Source organism: Apium graveolens, chromosome 11 (assembly GCF_009905375.1).
Source record: "Apium graveolens cultivar Ventura chromosome 11, ASM990537v1, whole genome shotgun sequence".
Taxonomy (NCBI): Eukaryota; Viridiplantae; Streptophyta; class Magnoliopsida; order Apiales; family Apiaceae; genus Apium; species Apium graveolens.
This window is the reverse complement of record NC_133657.1, coordinates 58,166,402-58,184,087: the sequence shown is the minus strand read 5'-3', so window position 1 is coordinate 58,184,087 and position 17,686 is coordinate 58,166,402.

The window sequence follows — 17,686 nt, the reverse complement described above, 5'->3', positions numbered from 1 at the left end:
CTTTCGTTTTCGTTTATCGTTTGAGGGATCATACCCGGGATCTTATTACTTGGGTTTCCTTAACCTTTCTCAATACATTATATTCCTTTTATGATCCTCTCTTATAATCCTTGAATTTAAATCCTTTTTATCCTGTTACCTTATACTCAATTCTTTCGGTATCTGGTGGATTTTTGGGAAAAATCAAAGTGTTCGGATTTGGATTCTGACGATCTTTACATACACTTATATCCCATATAAAGTACTAATAAGATCTCAGAATAACAATAGAAGAACCCTTACATAGTGTGGTATGAAAAGTTTTCTTATTCCGCATACTCAGTAAAATCACTATTCATAAGGGTTTCAAAAATTCCAAAAATTGGGGTTATTACAGGAAATATGTCCAAGAGAACTTTGAGAAATCATCTACAATTAGTAGAAAATATCTTTTCCTTGAAATGGACAACATATTGACTGGTCTAAACAAATCCATGTGTAGCAGTTACAAAGGTTCTTCAATTATTGAATCAAGTTTCTTTCTGAATGATACTTTAATCTGCTTTCGCTTTTGGCAGGCATCACACAATCCATCGTTAGAAAACTCCACTAGAGGAATGCCTCTAACCAGTTCTTTCTTTACTAGCTCATTCATGGTCTTGAAGTTTAAATGGGATAGTTTCTTGTGCCATAACCAACTTTCATCCTGACTTGCTTTGCTGAGAAGACAAGTAACAGATTCTGCATTTGATGAGTTGAAGTCAGCTAGGTACATATTCCCTTTTCTCACACCAGTGAGAACCACTTTGTTGCTCCTCTTGTTAGTCACAACACAGGCTTCTGAGTTTAAGGTTACTGAATTGCCTTTATCACAAAGCTGGATGATATTCAGCAAATTATGCTTGAAACCATCCACTAAGGCAACTTCTTCAATGATGACATTGTCTTTTGAAATCAAGCCATATCCCACAGTATAACCCTTGCTGTCATCTCCAAAAGTAATACTAGGATCAGCTCTCTCCTTGAACTCTGTGAGCAGGGTAGAATCACCAGTCATGTGTCTTGAACAACACTGTCCAAGTACCATAGATTCTTTCTGTTTCCCTGCACACATCAAAATCAAATCAAGTTGATTTTGGTACCCAAGTTTCCTTGGGTCCTGCCTTGTTTGCTTTCTTTTTCTGTTTCTTAGGCTTTATCTCATTTGACTTGGGGATATCAGATTCATCCTTAGTCATTTGAGTTGGGCCTTTGAAACCATTCATCAGAACAGAATTATCATGCATACTTTGATTAACAGGGAATGGCATGCTACTAGTGAACATGTTATTCCAGTAAGGCATGCTAAATGGGATTTGTGGCATACTAAATACAGCATAATAAGGATTAGGTGAAGACGACATATTAGCAAACTGTGCATTCATATTCTGTGTAGACATAGCATTCATAGGCATAGGAGGTATGGCATTCATGTTGGGAAAGTGAGGTGGCACAAATATGGAAGTAGGCATGGCAGATTTGTAATTAACAGAAAAATGATTTACACTACCACACTCGACACAGATTTTTCTTGGAGCATATTTATCAGGTGTGTAGTTATTGTGTTTGTTAATCCCTACTTTACCATTTCTATTATTTTTCTTTTTAGCCTCTGTTTTAACCTCAATCTTTTCAAGTCTGTCACTCAATTGCTTGACAGTCATATGACCAACGTTAGCCTTTTTCCCTTTCTTAACTTAACTCGATTCTCCTGTAACAAAATTCTTGGAAACAGATCCATACTTTTCATTTAACTTAACGAGTTTGGCTTTACTAATAGGCTTGCTCACAGTCGACGGATGAGGATTTACATCACTCGACGGATAACCCTTTTTGTTATCCGACGGATAACCCTCATCATCCGTCGAGTCTACATCTGTTAGCACTCCTTCCACCAAATTTGGATCTAGTTTCTCCTTGTTCTTCTTCCAGGCTGCATCACAAAAGGACTCGATCCCTTGAACTTTGGTGATTTGAGAATGAACATCTCTAGATGTTTTCCATGCCTTAATCACCTCCTGTTCACGTTCAAGCTGCTTCTTCAAAATTTCTTCTTTCTTCAAGGACTAAGTTAATTCCTCCTTGGCAATCTTACACTCAATTCTTAATTTTTCAAAATCAATGAACTGGGATCTAGCACATTATTCCTCTCACTTAAAAACAAATTGTTTTCTTTAATTTTAGCATTTTCTTTAGTAAGAGACTTAAGTGTAACACGCAAATGATATAACTCTATAGACATGTCATTTATAGCATCATTACACTCAGCTTTAGATAAATGTGCAAGGTTTGTAGTAATTACCTGATTACTTGAAGCACTTGTCTCTGTTTCATCAGACTTGGCCATTAGGGCTAGATTGACATAACTGACATCTTCATCTTCATCCAGACCATCTGCAGCCCAGTCATTTTCTTGTGTAATGAAAGCCCTTTCCTTTTGTTTGAGAAACTCAAATTATTTCTGTTTATAATCCAAAGGATGAAACTTCTTTTTATTGGAATCTGACTTTCTACACTCACTGGCAAAGTGCCCTGCCAAGCCATATTTGAAACATTTGAATTTTGATTTATCCACCATGTTTCTATTTGGCTTGGCTGCTCCAAAGTTCTTCTTGAACTTGAGCTTGGCAAATCTTATGGAAAGAAATGCTAGATGTTCATCAATATCCTCCATGTCATCTTGGCTCAAAGAATCTTCATTTTCAGCTACCAGCCCCTTGCCCTTGTTTACACAGACCCTTGAAGTTGATTCAACAGCTTCCATCTTCATCTCCTTCTCTTTTTCTAACTCAGCAACTAGTGCAATGGATCCTCCTTTCTTCTTTCCTCTCTCCATCCTCTCATCTTGCTCTATTTCAAGCTCATAAGTCTTCAGGATGCCATACAGTCTCTCCAAAGTAAACTCCTTATAATCTTGAGAGTTTCTTAATGAGACTGTCATTGGTTTCCATTCCTTTGGAAGAGATCTAAGGAATTTCAGATTGAATTCTTTTGTCTGATAGACCCTTCCATGCAGCTTCAGAGCATTTAGTAGTTTTTGAAACCTACTAAAGATGTCAGTAAGAGACTCACTTTCTTCACTATGAAAATTCTCATACTGCTGAATCAGTAGTTGCATCTTGTTTTCTCTAACTTGCTCAGTGCCATAACAGATAATCTGTATAGTGTCCCAAACATCCTTGGCAGTTTTGCAATTGATGATGTTGTCAAACATATCACCATCAACTCCATTAAACAGGATATTCATGGCCTTCTTATCTTTCCTGACTTGTTCAATATCAGGATCAGACCATTCATGCCTTGGCATGGGGATAAATGGCTCATTTCCAGTTGCATCTCTCTTTGGTACATGAGGACCTCTTTCTATGCAATCTACATAGGCCTCATCTTGAGAAAGTAAATGAAGATGCATCTTTACCTTCCAGTGATGGTAATTATCTTTATCCAGAAAAGGAATCTTGACTCCAACATCCTTCTTGTTCATCTTGCTGTGTTGTTGTGATCTTTAAACTCTTTGTTCTTCAAGAGCTTGCTCTGATACCAATTGTTAGTCCCTTAACAATTCAACAAGAATTACAGAAGGGGGGTTGAACGGAATTCTTGAAACTTTTTCTTAAATAAAATTGTTCTAACTTAAGTATATATATCAGTGTGAATAGATTTACAGAGTGCGGAATAATAACTTCAAATGAATCAAAACACAAGTAATTAAAAACACAAGTCTTTAAAAACTTTCTGGTGGATTTGAATGTATCCACCAGAGATATATAATATATATCGAGAGAACTCTGTGTAGCAAAAAGCTCACAGTTGCTTACAAGTGTTGAACAACTAAGAATGCAGAGAAATGCTAAGAATTCAGCTTACAAATGTTTCTCTCCTTGAATCTCAGTTTTTTTTCTATTTGCTACTTCTTGTCTTATATAACACCAAGATTACAAAGTAATAAGACAAGATAATAAGACAAAAACTATCAAGTCTAATACTATGCTACTTCATTACTCTATTCCAGCATCTTTGAATATCTTCATAATAGCATGGAAATGGCAATGCTTCTTTGTTCTCGAAAACCCAGTTGAATAGGCTTCCACATTCCATTTGCATACACTCGACGCATGTGACTGTGTTGTCACTGTCAACAGATGTTTGAATTGATTATCCGTTGATTACATGATCATCCGTCGATGGCTTTGTTGATCATCCGTCGACAGCTTTGTTGATCATCCGTCGACAGCTATATTGATCATCCGTCGATAGCTTTGTTAATCATCCGTTGGTAGCTATTTGGAACTTGACTTCATTTCATTTATGCAGAATTACAAGACATCATCTATGTACAATTAATCAACCTATTCTCCATATCTAGTTAAAGTCAATCATGACTTATATGCTACTACAGAATCTATATAAAGGTGTATGCAGAAATGTGCTACAGACTTATTGTTACATAAGCTACACTCGATGGATAATAAATTATCATTCATCGGGCCTATATTGAGTCATCCGTCGGGACTATAATCCTTATCCGTCGAGTGCTACATTTTTTACTAAGTAAAATCTACCAAGGTGTTTTGTTAATGAAATCATCAAGTTCACAACATATACACAACAGTTTCCGTTGCGTTTATATGCTCGAAACCCAACAATGGCATCAGAGCTACTTGCAAAAAGTTTTTAATTCGTTTATGTGTTTACTGGTTTTATGATGATAACATGTATACAATATTCCATGACTGTTATGTATGTGATTTTGTATGTTTTACATGTTGTTATGTTTATATATGCGTATGTTTATATATGTTTTGAATATATGATATTCATGAGAGTTGTATAATCATATGATGATTATATAATCTGTATATATACTGATATATACATGTTTTTTGTTTGTTCCTATTATAATAATCGTATTTGATACGATTTTGAATCGGATGCAGCGGATTTGCTGAAATTTGTGTCTGGTGTCAGATTTTGGCGAACGAATATGCTATTTCATATGGAATCGAGCGTCTGAACGTACTGATAGCTAAAGTTATCATTGACTGATCTGTAAGGCTTTTGACGTCATTTAGCCCCTATAATCTGCGATTTAATGTTATCAGATTTAATTTCGAATTTTCTAATTTTTTCAATATTCGGTTTTTATGATTAGATCATGATAGGTATGATATTTTAAGATCAAATTATATGTTTTAACATGTTATTTTGTGTTAATTGAGCATGGTGGATGGTTATGGCTTATGACCTTAGGTTAATGGTTTTGGTATTTCAAATACGGCTTGCATGTCGTTTAATCTTGTAATTATTAATTCTCGAATGTAACTCGAGTTCTTCTTGTAAGTTCATTAGATTAGTTTTCATATTTCATTCTTGTAATTTACATGAAGACATGAAGATTTGAAGATCAAGGGTAATCCCACACGGAGGCCATCCAAGGAAGCAATACAAGAAAGAAGACATGTAATAGTTAGCCTGTATTTATTTTCCACCTTAGATTGACCTAGATCTTTGTCATTAGCTTGATAAAGATCACATAGGATGAAGCCATAACCAACCATGTTTATTTATTGCACTTTACATATATATGCGCATATAATGAATGTATGTGTAGATTAGTTTATAAAGATGCATGGTTAATTAGATTAAGGATGTATGTATTAGATATGACACCCATGCCATGCTTGCTAAACAAGATAAAATCTGTAACGATTCAAGATTTTAAAATGAACAAACGATTATGAGATTCTCGTGTTTATGAAACACATAATAAAATACAAATTTTCTTTGTTTCTGACATGGGGCGATTTTGTCAAAAGTGAGTTCATTGAACTTGTAAGGTTGTGGGTTTTAAGCGAGATCATTGTGACTCCCTCACTACCTGGAAATCAAACCATTGACGAGTATTGATTTGAATTATTTTATTCAAGGAAAAATTGGGAATCTCTTTATGATGGGATCATGATCGTTTTAAAATTAACAAAACCCTAAAGTTAATATTAAGTTGATCAGATCCCTTCTAATGAGTCCAATGCATTAACCCCTAGATCGACCAGGAGTGGGTTCGCCAAAGCGAAGTACTCCTGTCTATCGTGGGAGATGTGTTGAAGTATATTGATACTTTTTGACTATTGGGTTTGACTTAACTAAGTTATCACAATAGGATTGTGAACTTAGATGCATAGAGTTTGGCGAGATTTTATTAGATAAATATGAACAAATGTTGTTCCACCAAGCTATCCAAGAGTTATATAGTTGGTATAATTGAAAAATGTTGTCTACCTAAATAATCATGTTTTAGGAGAAAAGCCAAAGCTGACCTAACGCGCGGTGAAATATGGATCTTGGCTCACTAGAAAGGATATAGAAAATATTTTTTCCGAATTAATAGTTAGGGCTATTGATTTGAGAAAAATAGTGGGAGATATATATTGTGAATATATATATGAATAATCACTTGAACATAATTTAATGATCATCTGTAGACTAAGTCATTTTATACACTTTAATATTGTAGATATCAAATGACAAATAACACAAATAACTTCTCTATGTAATAATCCTTGAGAAGGATAAGCTGACATGAAATAATTTCCTCAATTGACATGGGAACTTGAGGATTGTCCTCGGGTTCAAGGATGTCACTCAAACCCCTCCCTTATTTCTTCTAGCTGAGAATGAAACATATGCAGAACAAAATGCTTACCAGAAGCAAATTAATTATGCAACTGATGTTTCATGTCTCATGCTTGTAATTATGAGTGTTGAGCTTTAGAAGCAACAAGAGCATAATGATGCTTATGATATGATTGAGCACCTTCAAAAGATGTTTGAAGGATAGGCTCGTCAGAAAGATTTGACAATAATAAGGCACCATACTTTTGCATTATTGGGAGAATCATATCCGGTTGGATCACATGTTCTAAAGGTGATAGGCATATGTACCTTGATATTTTGGGTTTCAATAATTGTCTAAGACTCAGCTTGATTTGATCAAACGATCTTTGAACAACTTCTATTCTCAGTTTGTTAAGAACAAAAGGAATGATATAGACAGAATACTCACTGAGTTGTTAAGCATGTTTAGAACTGCTGAAAATAACACGGTAAAGGCATGAATTACGTCCATATTAATGATGTACACATGGAATGCAAATGGGAAAGGAAAGTTGACAGGCAAGGTGAAGATTTGATCTTATTCGCTGCCAAACCAAAGTCCAATCCCAAAGGGCTTTTGAAGCCTAATAGTGGTGTTGCTAAAGGAGATGATTGTCATTTCTGTGGAAATAAATGGATGGATGGAAGTTAAATTTTCGAGCTTATTTGGAAGATCTAAAGAAGAAGACTAGCAATGGTCAAGCTTCAGGTATAGGGTTAGAATTGGAGCAAAAGTTGTTTCTCTAGTTGAAAGAACTCGATACCTAATTTTGCCCATAAGGCGAGATTGAAAACTTGATAAATTGTTATTACGTGTCTGCCTTTAGCAGATACATTAAGTCAATTTCTTGTTAGGACAAGAAAGGTTTTCATTTTAATTAAATAAATAATAGTTGTTTATTCTATTTCAATGATAAGACTTATAATGGTGCACAATTTATTAACAATTTATATTTTCTAAGTTGACGCAAATCAAACATTACCTCTAGCATTGTCGTTAGGCCATATTAATGAGAAACACATTACTGAGTTACATATAGATGAATACTTGGATAAGTTTGATTTTGAATCATACGCAATATGCGAACTTTGTCTCATTGGCAAAATGACTAAAGCTTCTTTTACCTGATCAAGTAAAAGGGCCACCGAACGATTATGACTTATACATAATGATGTATGTGGTCGAATGCGTATGATGGCAATGGGTGTCTTATACTACTTCATAACATTTACTTATGATTTCAGTAGAATTGGATATGTGGTTCTTATGAAGAACAAATCCGATTCTTTTGAAATGTTCAAAGAATATAAGGCCGAAGTAGAAAAGCAAACAAGGGAAAAGTATAAAATTTTTACGATCAGATCGTGGAGGAGAATACTTAAAACCTCAATTTCAAGAGTTCCTTGAAGGAGTGTGATAGTGTATCATAACTTACTCCTTCTGGAATACCTCAATGGAATAGAGATTCTGAGAGGAAAAATCGTACCTTGTTGGACATAGTGTGATCGATGATGAGTCAAGCGGATCTTCCATTCAGTTTCTAGGGTTATTCCCTAGAAACGGTTGCATATACACTTAACCAAGTTCCGACTAAAGCGGTTCAAAATACTCTGTATGAGATATAGAGTGATGAATGTAATAGCATGTCATTCATGAAAATTTGGGGACGTAAAGCATTTGTAAAATGTTTAGCCTCTGACAAGCTTGGACCAAAATTAGATAGATGTTATTTTATGGGATATCCAAGTGAGACTAGGGTATTGTTTTTATAATCCTTCCGAGAACAAAGTGTTTGTTGCTCGGGCCACTGTATTTCTTGAGGGAGAACTACTTTCTAAGAAGATTAGTGGGAGGATAATACATCTCGATGAAGATCGAGAACCACATGATAACATTGAACCAGAGTTGGAATAAGATCAGGATGTACATCAAAATGTTGAAAGTAATCCTGTTTAGGAAACATAGGTTATTCGTAGATCTAGTAGGATTCACTATGAGTCCGGGAGAAATTATGGATTTCTTTTGACTCAAGATGGTGATGTGATGCTTACGGATAAGGATAAGCCTCTCACTTACCAAGATGCTATGAATAGTTCAGACTCTGAGAGATGGCTAGATGCCATAAAATCCGAGATATAATCCATGTATCAAATAAAGTATTGACTTTAGTTGATCCACTCGAAGGGGTAAAACCTATAGGGTGCAAGTGGGTTTTCAAGAAGAAAACTAACATGGATGGTAAAGTACAGACCAATAAGACGCGACTAGTGGCAAATAGTTTCAAATAAATTCATGGTATAAACTATGATGAGACTTTTTCACCGGTTACTATGATCAAGTCCATCAGGATTTTGTTAGCAATAGTTGCTTACTTTGACTATGAGATTTGGAAAATGGATGTCAAAACTGCTTTCTAATATGGGAGCCTTGAAGAGGATGTATATATGATGCAACCTGAGGGTTTTGTTGATCCAAAGTTTGCTAAAATAGTTTGTAAGTTGCTTCTATCTATTTATAGATTGAAGCAAGCCTCAAGGAGAATGAATCTTCATTTTGATGAAACGGTCAAAGAGTTTGGCTTTATTCAAAATGGAGATGAACCATGTGTTTACAAGAAGGTTAGTGGGATCCATGTGACATTCCTAGTATTACATGTAGATGACATATAACATATAAGGAAAGGCATACCTTCTCTATAGGCTGTTAAGACTTGGTTGAGAAATAGTTTCTAAATGTCAGACTTAGGCGATGCTACCTATATATTAGGCACTAAGATCTATAGAGATAGATTGAGGAGATTTATCGATCTAGTCGCAGTACATACATTGATAAAGTATTGCATCATTTTAGGATGTAGGAGGCAAAGAGATGATATGTCCCGATGTCTCATGGGATAGTGATCTCATAGGATAACTGCCCTAAATCATTAGATGATAAAGGTCATCTTAGAAAAGCTCCATATGCTTCAGCAATTGGATCTATAATGTATACAATGATATGTACGTATCCTGATACTTTGTATGCTTTGAGCATGACGAACAAATACCAGTCTAATCCAGGTGAGGGTCACTCGATAGTTGTCAAGAATATTCTTAAATACTTAAAGAGTACTAAAGATTTATTTTTGGTGTATGGAGAAGATAGGGAACTGGTTGTAAAGGGTTACACTGATACCGATTTCTTAACCTAATTTTTGGATAGACAAGGATGATTATGTGTCTACGTATGGTTTGTGTTTTTGTCTAAATATAAGTGATGTTAGCTGGAATAATTCACAGCAAGAATATTGATGATTTTATAATGGAAGCCGAATATATTGATATTTTTGAAACAGCTAAGGAGACTGTTTAGGCATGTCCTTAAGCGATATCACCTTAATAATGAGATTAATGATCAAGGAGATATAAATGTAAAGTACCTAGTAATGATAGTGTTGCAGACCCACTGACTAAGGTTTTGTCGCAGCAGAAGCACGATGGTCATACCAGTTCCATGTGTATTAGATATATGGGTGATTGGCTCTAGTGTAAGTGGGAGATTGTTAGTGTTTATGCCCTAGATACAACACTATGATGTTTTACTTTAAGACATTAGGATTCTTAATGTTTATGTCCTATCGATTATTCCCTTTGTAATTTATTAATTCTTAATTTACTGCGATATAAATGTTAGATTAATAAATGTCCTTGGAATATGATATGCAATTCTAAATCTCTAAGTGCGTGACTTAGAAATGAGATTATGAGAATAGTATCAATATTCCTAAAGGTCCCTAGTCGAGTATTATTATTAAGGGACAATAATAATGCATTAAGACTGATGTGTTTGTTGACTGATGATCACATCTCATTGATCATAGGTATGATGATACTAAAGTCAAAAACACAGGCAGATGTATATGTACATGATGCTAGACGGACCCAATGTGAGATTCTATATGTCTGTTATGTCATAAGTAATTCTCACAATGATAATGATGTAATGGTCCTTAGACCCGAAGTCATTATATTTCTATACGAGAATTAATATACATTGATTCCGTTAAAAGTTATCCTTGACCGGGTAATGATAAAAGCGGACATTGGGTATATTATGAATCGTATGAGAAATATGAATGATCTAGATGGGATTTGACCCTCTCATTTTAGGAGTGATATTATTGGCCTCTTGTGTGAGCTAGACTATGAAATGCGTGATCACGCTCAAATGTTAATTTGTTATGATAGTCCACTCATTGATCAAGGAAACTTGGATTAAACTTTGATAAGGATGACACATTACATGCCTCTAGTTTAATCTATAATATATGGTTAAAGGAATTATATTATGTTGTACATTATTCAGAAAAGGTTTAATCGATCACCGATTCAATTATTATTACTTGGGTAGCAATGATGTATTACTAGATGCCGCTCATTGTTTACGATTTTAAATTAGATTTAAAATTCATTGCCAACGTAATAATAACCTATAGGGTCACACACTAAGAATGCTGGAAGGATTATTTAATTTAAATTGGATTTAAATTATATTAAAGTAATTCGAATTATTTATAATATTAATTAAGTATGACTTAATTAATTAGATAAATATTGATATTCGAATTTACTAATACTAATTATGAAATTTATTTGTTAAATAATTAAGTGAGACTTAATTATAATACAAATTAGAATTTCGAATTAATAATAACTCCTAATTAGTTAAGAGTCATAATTCATTTTTCTACTCTCTATATAATATCTCTTGTGTGGATGATTTTTGGTAAGCGAGACTTTTACTAAAAGCCTAGCCACCAAGAGAGAAGATGGAGAGAGCAAGAAGAAACGAGTTTGTGCTAGTACACATCCAATCCTTCAGTTCAAGCATTCATCTGGATATTGATAGAGCGTAGATCGCGAGAGCGGGATGCATGGTGATTGAACAAGCGTTGGATCTCCATTAGTAAACAATCTGATCTATGAATTAAAATATATTTTTTTCGCATGGATCCTGCGGTGGGTTTCGAAAATTCTGATTTTTTACGTTTTTAATTACTGTTTCCGTTACGTTTATGTGCTCGAAACCCAACACTTCCGAGAATTTTCGGAAGAAGTACTAGGATAAAGTGAGTTGACCATTGTCAACAGATAAATAAATGAGGGGGAGTTTCTTTTGAAACTATATTCAAAATATTTAAAAATATATCGAGATAATATTCTTCGACGGTCTGAAATTATACGAATGATTTTCAGAAATTCAGAAAATATTTTAAATCGGGTTTTATGATTTTTAAATCATATTAAATCATTTAATAAATAATTAATAATTAAATAATAATTATTAAATAATTAAACCTCGAATAATTATATTTTATAATAATATTTGAAATAGTATTCCTCAACTAATTTATGTTTAGATAATTAAGTAATCTTTAATAATATAATTAATCGAGTTTTAAATAGATAATCGTTGGAGAATAATTCTCCTATATTAAATTAAATACCGTGTTAGATATATTTGTGATGTCATGTCTAATCTGATTTATTTATTTTCAGAACTTAATATCAGGACTTATCAGGACTTACTGGAAATCAGGATTTACTGAAGACATGAAGATATCATAACTTAAGTTATCAGAACTTATGATATCAGAACTTAAGCAAGGATATGCTTCAGAAGTAAAATGCGGCTGATTTCTAGGAGAGGATCTGGACTAAAACAAAGGAAGATATGTTTTAGGAGTTGGACGACTCGAAGACTTGTAGAAGATAATATCTGATTGATATATTTTAGAAAGAGATATATTGCATATCAATTAGAAGATATCTTGTAACTGTGTACTATATAAACACAGCTTAGGGTTTACACTATATGTGTTATCATTCACGAGAATATTATTCTTTGTAACCCTAGCAGCTCTTAGTGATATTGTTCATCACTGAGAGAGTAGTTTAACCTAATGTAACATCATTTATTACGATTGAATAAACTACTACTTTGTGTTCTAAATCGATTTGATTGTATAAACACTATATTCAACCCCCTTCTATAGTGTCGTGTGACCTAACAAGTGGTATCAAAGCTTCTCTGTTGATATACAAACAGTGAGATCCAGTTTACAATCATTTCTGACGAAACACAAACTCCACCTAACCCCAACAAAACTCAAGATACTCAAAACAATCAAACCCACAGTCGATATGAAAGTATTAGGGTTCCCATACTGAGAGCATCTGAGTATCCTATATGGAAGGTAAAGATGGCTATGTTTCTGGAAGCCACAAATCTAGAATACCTTGATAGAATTAATGATGGACCATATAAGCCTACCAAGCTTTCTGTTGCAGTTGTCGATCAACCAGTAAAGATCATACCAAAGGAGAAAGGTGATTACACACCTGAAGACATCTCATCTATTGCCAAGGATGCAAGGGTAAGGCATTTACTTCATAGTACGATTACAATGTCATGTCAAACAGGGTAATTGGATGCAAGAATGTAAAGGAAATATGGGATGCTTTGGACACAAGATGCCAGGGAACTGAAGCCACCAAAAAGAACAGGAAGACAATACTCACACAGGAGTATGAGCACTTTGACTCAAAATCTGATGAGTCACTAACTGATTTGTATGACAGATTTGCTAAACACTTGAATGATCTGTCACTGGTGGACAAGGAATATGATCTTGAAGATTCAAATCTAAAATTCCTTTTAGCTCTTCCTGAAAATTGGGATTTAATGTCTAATACCATAAGACACAACTATGACCTTGCTGAAACTACTCTTGATGAAATTTATGGTATGCTCAAGACTCATGAACTTGAGATGGATCAAAGGAGCAAAAGGCATGGAAGAAAGTCAAAGACAATTGTACTTAAAGCTAAGGCCAGGCACTTATCACAAAGACGAAAAACTGGGCAGACACTTCAGATTCTGAAGAAGAGGTGAACTATGCTTTGATGGCAAATGCTGATAGCAGTTCTGGAACTGCTGAATTGAAGGTACCTCATTCAACTCTTGCTTTTCATGATGATGATATTTCTGTTCTAAGATTATATCTTAAAACCATGTTCATTAGTTTTAGAGATCAGACTTCAGAAAATGAAAGATTAAAATCTGAAAGTCTTGCTCTTAGAAACAGAAATGACTACTTAGAAAAAGAGTTAGTTATATTTCATCAAACTCAGAAAGAAAGAGATGAGGCTTTGTATGTTAAAGATGAACTGCTAAAACTGAATAAATCTCTTAAATATGAACTAGAAAAGGAAAAGGAGATAATCAAAACTTGGACTAACTCTGGAAGAACAACTCAAAAAATCTTAAAAAAATGGAAATTGGAAAGAAGGACTAGGTTACCTAGATGATAAAGAAGAAAAAGAAACTATGTCATCTAAACCAAACTTTACCAAGAAAACTGAAAATCCTAAAGTTAATCCTGTCAAGTTCAGACAAGTCAACATATGAAAAGATGAAAGACTCTAAAACAGAAGTCAAAGAAAAGGCAACTTCTGACAAATTAAAACAGGATAAACCAGCTGTAGTAAACATTGGCTTAATGACAAAGAAGCAGCTTAAATATCAGCTGAAAGAGATTAAAAATGTGAACAAGGTAAAGGAAGCTAGGAAAAATAGGAATGGAAAGGAAGGTGTGAATAAAAGGAATAATTATATGCCTGTTCCTAATGCTCCTAGAAAGAAATGCTATAATTGTGGAAACTCTAACCATCTTGCTTCTTTTTGCAGGAAAAATAAAGATATAACTCTTTACCTCCTAGATCAGGAGTTAAGAGTCAATCTGTTAGGTTTAAACCATAAAATCCTTGTTTTCATTGTGGTAGTTTATGGCATTCTATTTATACTTGTAAGGAATATCATAGTTTGTACGATGATTATTATCAAATAAAACTTCTTTAAAGAAAGTTAGTGTAATTCCTTTTAGTGTAAATTCTGATGCAAAGTCTGATAAAAAGTCTGATAAAAAGCATGTTAGCATAAACTCTGAAACTAAATCCGCTGCAAATGCTAACAAACTTAAAAAGGCCAAAGGATCCAAGCAAGTCTGGGTCCTTAAAACTAACCAATAGTGGTCTTTGTGATTGCAGGGCAACAGGAAAAACATCCTAGTTCTAGACAGTGGATGTTCAGGACTTATGACTAGAAATAAAGCCCTGCTATCAGACTTTGTGGAAAAAGTTGGCCCAGTAGTTTCTTTGGAGATGGAAACATGGGAAAGACTCTGGGATATGCCAATATTAATCTTGGGAATGTCATAATTTAATCAGTAGCTCTTGTCTCAAGAATTAAACATAATCTGCTAAGTGTGAGTCGAATTTGTGACAGAGGTTATCATGTGGATTAATTTGAAGAACACTGTGAAGTTGTAAGTAATTCTATAGGCAAAGTGGTTCTGAAAGGTTATGTACATGGTAACATATATGAAGCCAGACTTTCAACAAATTCTGATGGTTCTACAATCTGTCTGTTAAGCAGAGCATCAATTGAAGAAAGCTAGAATTGGGACAAGAGACTCTCTCATTTAAATTTCGACAACATAAATGAGCTACTATAGAAAGATCTTGTGAGAGGACTGCCAAAATCAGTATTTGCTCCTGATGGTCTTTGTGACTCATGTCAAAAGGCAAAACAAAGAAAATCTTCATTCAAGAGCAAAACTTAATCCCCAATTCTTGAGCTTTATCACTTACTGCATGTTGATCTATTTGGTCCAATTAATGTCATGTCCATTGGAAAGAAGAAATATGATATGCTTATAGTGGATGAGTTCACAAGATACACTTGGGTGTATTTCTTGCACAAGAAGAATGAAACTGCATCTACTCTAACTGATCATGTCAGACAGCTGGATAAATTAGTCAAAGATTCTGTTAGAATAATAAGAAGTGGTAATGGCACTGAGTTTAAGAATTCAATCATGGAAGAGTTCTGCAAAGAGCATGGAATAAAGCAGGAATTTTCTTCACCTGGAACTCCACAGCAGAATGGAGTTGTAGAAAGAAAGAACACGACTCTTATTGAAGCTGCACGGACTATGCTTGATGAAGCAAAGCTACCAACCTATTTTTTGGGCTGAAGCTGTGTAGACTGCTTGTTTTACATAGAATGCTACACTCACAAACAAGCATGGAAAAACACCATATGAGATGGTAAAGAAAAAGAAGCCAAATCTGAAATACTTTCATGTATTTGGATGCAAGTGTTTTGTTCTTAAGACTCTTCATGAATAGCTGTCAAAATTTGATCCAAAAGCTTATGAAGGAATTTTTATTGGATATCCACTTTTCACAAAAGCCTTCAGAGTCTACAATTTAAGAACAAGGGTTGCCATGGAATCTATCAATGTATCTTTTAATGATAAAAAGATTACTGAACTTGAAGATTTCAATGATCATGATCAACTGAGTTTTGAAAATAAAGATATAAATTCTGATTCTATAAATTCTGATGACCTAAATCCTGATCATGTAAGTTATGACGGGTTAAATTCTGATGTCATTGAAACTGTGGTAACTACTCCAAAGGAAAATGCACCTGTTCAGGGGGAGCAAGCTGATGAACATACCATATCTCAAGACTCTCAAGAAGCATCAGAACCAGTCACTGGATCTTCAAGTTCTGATTCATCAAGTGCTGATGAGCTGAATTCTGATAATTCTGGAAACTCTGATTCTTCAATTCTTGAAGGATCCAACTCAAATTTTGGAATATCAGAGAGCATAACTTTAGGGGGGCATCATAAAATGCTGATGGAGACAACATGGATCATGGGGGAGGATCCAGTTCTAGAGATCAACTTCCATCTGCAAGGAAGTGGACTAAATCACATACACCTGACTTAATAATTGGAGATCCTGAAGCAGGTGTCAGAACTAGAACAACAACATCAAATGAATGTCACTATCATTCCTTTCTATCTCAGACTGAACCAAAGAAAGTGGAAGAAGCTCTTCAAGATGCTGATTGGGTGCAATCAATGCATGAAGAGTTAAATGAATTTGAAAGAAATAAAGTCTGGACCCTAGTGCTAAGACCAAAGGACAGATCCATTGTTGGTACAAAATGAGTGTTCAGAAATAAAACTGACAGTGATGGCATAATTACAAGAAACAAAGCTAGAATGGTTGCTAAAGGTTACTCTCAACAGGAGGGTATTGACTATGATGAAATATTTTCTCCAGTTGCTAGATTGGAAGCCATAATAATCTTTTTAGCTTATGCTGCTCACAAGAAGTTCAAAGTCTTTCAAATGGATGTGAAAAGTGCTTTTCTCAATGGAGAATTAGAGGAAGAGGTATATGTTGAACAACCTCCAGGCTTTGTAAATCCAAAATTTCCAAATCATGTCTACAGGCTTCACAAAGCACTTTATGGGCTTAAGCAATCTCCTAGAGCATGGTATGAGACTCTAACTCAATTCCTTCTAGAAAGTGGATTTCACAGAGGCACAATTGACAAGACTTTATTCTTCCTCAACCATGGAAAGGACTTACTTTTGGTACAGATATATGTTGATGATATCATCTTTGGCTCTACAAATACAAAACTCTGTGAAAGATTTTCCAAATTAATGCAGTCAAGATATCAAATGAGTATTATGGGACAACTTAGCTATTTTCTGGGACTTCAAGTCAAGCAAACTGAAGAAGGTACTTTCATAAATCAATCCAAGTACACCAAAAATTTACTCAAGAAGTTTGGAATGCAAGACAGTTCTACTGCATCAACTCCCATGGCCACTGCCACCAAGTTAGATAAAGATACTGGAGCATCAGTAGATATTACTAACTACAGAGGTATGATTGGCTCTTTAATCTATTTTTTTTTTTTGCTAAATTAAAGTATATATCAACAGAAAAGGAACAGAAGGGATCAACCCAATGCTCTATGACAAGCCATAGAGAGACTATCTATAACCAATCTAAACGAAGATTGGAGATAGAAAGTGAAGAAAAAAAAACAAGAAGCCCTACTACAATCTAGTGCAATGAAAAAGGTCAAGTCTACTATTTA